Raw genomic sequence first — 5000 nt, forward strand, 5'->3', positions numbered from 1 at the left:
TCAGTCTCTGTCTGTTTGTCTGTCTGCCTGCCTGTCTGTCTCTACCTACCTACCTACCTATCTGTATGTATGTGTGTCAGCCTGTCTGTCTGTCTGCCTGCCTGCCTGTCTGTCTCTACCTACCTATCTACCTATCTGTATGTGTGTGTGTGTGTGTCTGTCTGTCTCTACCTACCTACCTACCTATCTGTATGTGTGTGTGTCTGCCTGTCTGTCTGCCTGCCTGTCTGTCTCTACCTACTTATCTCTCTCTCTCTCTCTCTCTCTCTCTCTCTCTCTCTCTGTGTGTGTGTGTGTGTGTGTGTGTGTGTGTGTGTGTCTGTCTGTCTGTCTAGATACCTTTTTTGCCTCTCCATTCTGTTTCTCTTCGATTTTCTCTGTGATTTCTCTCTCTCTTCCTCTCTTCACCCTCTCTGTCTTTCTCTCCCCTCCCTCACTCTCTCTCTTTCACTCTGTCTGTCTGTCTCTGTCTCTCTCTGTGCCTGGAAATAGTGTCGCGTGCTAATGTGTACACTGGGGATGATGTATGGGGTGGTGGGTGTCATGTTACCTGCAGATGTTGTTTTGACGTCACGAACATCAGACGTATTGATACTAGAATCGCTTCTTGTTTTTTGTTGTTGTTGTTGCTGCTTTGTTGTTGTTGTTGTTGTTGTTGTTGTTGCTGCTGCTGCTGTTTGTCATTGTTTGTTGTTTGCTGTTGCGTGCTATTGTTGGAGGTGGTAGTGATGGTGATGATGGTAGTGTGGTAAAATAGATCAGACTTTGTCTTTAATTGCTTGTTGGACTAGGGTCACAAGTTTCAGTTTCAGTTCCAGTAGCTCAAGGAGGCGTCACTGCGTTCGGACAAATCCATATACGCTACACCACATCTGCCAAGCAGATGCCTGACCAGCAGCGTAACCCAACGCGCTTAGTCAGGCCTTGAGGGGAAAAAAAAAATATATATAGCTTACATAAATAAATAAATAAATAATAATTATGATATTAAAAAAAAGAGGTAGTAGTAATGAAAATAATGATAAAATAATAATAAGAAGAAATAAATAATTAAATAAACAAGACAACAATGATGATAAATAAGCAAATAAATATAAAACATGAAGACACACATTCACACCTACACCTACACATGCATAACAGATACGCCCCAAAAACGTAGTTTCACAGATATGAAAGCACAGTCAAATACATATAAACGTACATGAGCTCCAACACACACACACACACACACACACACACACACACACACACACACACACACACATACACCACAAATTACCCTGCACCTTCTCTACCCCCTCCTCCACACACTCATGGTCACAAGAAATCTAGTCTTTTCTGTGTGGTGGTGACGGTTGCGGTGGTGAAAGAGGAGGTGGCGATGGTGATGGTGATGGTTGTGGTGATGACAGTGATGATTATGATGATGCTGATGATGGTGATGGTGACGGTTGTGGTGGTGACAGTGATGATGATGATGATGATGGTGATGATGGCGGTGGTGGTGATGGTGATGGTTGTGGTGATGACAGTGATGATTATGATGATGCTGATGATGGTGATGGTGACGGTTGTGGTGGTGACAGTGATGATGATGATGATGGTGATGATGGCGGTGGTGGTGATGGTGATGGTTGTGGTGATGACAGTGATGATTATGATGATGGTGATGGTGATGGTGATGGTGGTGGTGGTGGTGGTTGTGATGGTGATGGTGATGATAGTGGTGATAAACAGTGATGATTATGATGACGATGATGGTGGTGGTGATGGTTGTGGTGATGATGATGGTAGTAGTGTTGATGGTGGTGGTTGAGGTGTGGAGGTAGAAGGGGAGGTGTAAAAGAAATCGACAGTGTTGTTTTTGTGTGTGTGTGATCTCTGTCTGTCTGTCTCTCTCCTTATATATATATATATATATATATATATATATGTATATATATATCTGTGTGTGTGTGTGTGTGCGTGTGGGGGGGGGGGGGCGTGGTGTGTGTTCTTTTTGCTGTGACTTCCTGGTTCAGTCAGTGGGCTGCAGTTACAATTCTTTTCATTTGACCCAGTGTCGTGTTCACGTGGTGCCCTGGTCCTGTCTGGTGTTTGCACAGAGAGAGAGAGAGGAGGGAGAGAGAGGGGGGATAGAGCAAAGAGAGCAAAGAGAGAAACAGAGAGGGGAGAGAGGGAGAGAGAGAGGGAAAGAGAGAGGAAGAGAGAGAGAGGAAGAGTGAGGAAGAGAGAGAGGGAGAGAGAGAGGGAGAGAGAGAGAGGAAGAGAGAGAGGGAGAGAGGGGGAATGTGAGAGAGAGGGGGAAGAGAGAGAGAGGGAGAGAGACAGGGAGATACAGGGAGAGAGTGGGGAGAGGGAGAGAGACAGGTAGAGAGAGAGGGGAGAGAGAGTTGAAGTGAGAGGGAGGGAGAGAGAGGAAGAGAGGGAGAGAGAGGGGAGAGAGAGAGAGATGGAGAGATAGGGAGAGAGAGAGAGTGAGAGAGAAGAAGAGAGAGAAAGTGTGTGAGAGAGAGGAAGGGAGAGAGAGAGAGAGAGAGAGAGAAGAGAGAGAGAGGGAGCACAGAGGGGAACAGAGAAACAGAGAACAATAACAGTAACAACAACATGAAAACTTGTATATTTTCTCTTTCCATCGTTGTGTCTGTATCTTACTGTCTGTTTATCTCTGTGTTGCTCTCTTTGACACCCCCCAGCCCCCACCCCTCCCCAACCGTCCTTCTCTCTGTGTCTCTGTCTCTCTCTATCTCTGTCTCTGCCTCTATCTCTGTACCTGTCTCTGTCCCCTCTCTTTCCCCCACTCTCTCTCTCTCTCTCTCTGTCTCTTTGTCTCTGTCTATGTCTCTCTCATCTCTCCCTGTCTCTCTGTCTCCTTCTCTGTCTTGTAAAACAGTATTTCCGACAACTCCCTCCCTCCCCAACTCTCTCTCTCTCCTTTTATTTTTTTCTGTCTCTGTCTCGCCCCCCTCCCCCCCTATCTCTTTCTCTCTCTTTGCTTTTCTGAGTCTTCAACAATCTTTCTATTTGTTTGTACGCCTGGGTTCCTGTCTCTGTCGTCGCCTGTCTTTTGTGGATTCGGTCTGTCTCCCCCTACTCTCTCTCTCTCTCTCTCAAATATCTCCTTCTGTAAATGTGTGTGTGTGTGTGTGTGTGTGTGTGTGTGTGTGTGTGTGTGTGTGTGTGTGTGTGTGTGTATGAATGTGTGTGAGTGTGCGTACGCGCGTGTGTGTGTCCGTTTTGCACCTCTCTGTACGTGAGTCGTACAAGCAGGTAACAAGCTCAGGTGCTAGCTGACATTATATAGAACAAGTAATGGCACAAAAGGCGACCTGATAACAGATTACTGCGTTAACAACGAACGAGCTACTGTTCGCCGATCGAGAGACGTCTAAATAGAGAGAAAGAGGCTGTACACACACGTGTTTGAACAGAAAACAATTATTTCTTGCAGGTATTGCTCGCTTGTTGAGTGGGATAAGAATCTGTCTTAATTCCACCACAACGACAAATTTCGCTATCAGATTTAAATAACGTATTGTATTCACTAATTTGATCATGTTAAAACAGTGCCGTCAATGGATTTGATTCTGAATTTCACCGAATTTCAATGCCAAGGAATAGCCGGGAGTCAATTCAGATTTAACTGATTAACTGCTGCTGGTGTTCTTCAGCGATTGGTTGTCAACAGAGACACAGCTTACAGTGTGTGTGTGTGTGTGTGTGCGCGCGCGCGCGCGCGTTGAGTTATGCTGCTGGCCGGGTATCTGCCTGGCAGATGTGGTGTAGTGGACATGCATGGCTTGTGTAGCCAACAATGACGCAGCGCTAGCCTAAAACACACACACACACACACACACACACACACACACAGAACTTTGAACACACTGACACTGAAATGTTTAATGTCATTAGCTGAAAAGCTCTGGTGACACAGTAGGTACAAATCGGAACAAAATGGTGCAAATAGATGAAATGGAACAGAACCCCCCCAAAAAAACAACAACAACAAAAAACAAAAACAAAAACAAAACCAGAAACAAAAAAAACAAAAAACAACAACAACAAAAAAACCCACAAAAAAACAAACAAACAAACAAAAAAACAAAGAAACAACAAACAACAAACAAACAAACAAAAAAAACCCCAAAAAACAAAACCAGATTTGAAACAACATAAACTAATAAGAGATTTGCGACACTTTGGCACATTGTCATTAGCTTAAAAGTACATGTGACAGGGGGTAATTTGCCTTTTTTTTCAGTCGTTCGCCTCCAAGGTTTGGACAGTACACATAAAACAAAGTACGGATAAATCATATAAAAAATATTTACGCATGCAACATCGATACACATCATATCAATACAAACACATCAAATAATTACAATGTTGAGATTGACCATCCAAATGTAGCCCTTCCTTTTTTCATCTGTGCTTTTTTCTCATCCTCATGTGGCGTGTCTAGGGCAAATGAAGCATGGCGGCGCCCATCCCTCTCCATGCCTCTCATAGAACCCATACTAATTTTTAATTGACTAATGACTATTTCCACAAAGGAACAGTCAGCATCGGAGGCAGAGCAGTCACCAACTTACGTTTCGCCGACGATATTGACGGCCTAGCAGGAAAAGAAGAGGAGCTAGCTAGCTTAGTGGACCACCTTGATAAAACCTCTAGAGCCTATGGCATGCAGATCAGTGCAGAGAAGACCAAACTGATGACCAACAACACCAATGGCATCAGCACTGACATAAGAGTGGATGGCCAGAAGCTAGAAACTGTCCACAGCTTTAAATACCTGGGAGCAATTGTGACAGATGTGGGATCCAAACCCGAAGTACTCTCCAGGATTGCACAGGCGACAGCAGCACTCACAAAACTGAGGTACATCTGGAACGACCGGAACATTGCACTCGGCTCAGAGATCAGACTGATGCGTACCCTGGTGACATCAATACTCTTGTATGCATGTAAATCGTGGACCTTAACGGCTGAAATAG

At 44.6% G+C, this 5000-nt stretch overlaps 1 protein-coding gene across 1 annotated transcript in view; it reads left to right on the forward strand.

Moving 5' to 3' along the window:
* LOC143292973 (uncharacterized) overlaps nucleotides 1–5000 on the forward strand; it is a 53313-nt gene that overhangs the window by 17247 nt on the left and 31066 nt on the right. The gene's annotated exons all lie outside the window — the stretch shown is intronic.

Source organism: Babylonia areolata, chromosome 1, assembly GCF_041734735.1.
Source record: "Babylonia areolata isolate BAREFJ2019XMU chromosome 1, ASM4173473v1, whole genome shotgun sequence".
NCBI lineage: Eukaryota > Metazoa > Mollusca > Gastropoda > Neogastropoda > Buccinidae > Babylonia > Babylonia areolata.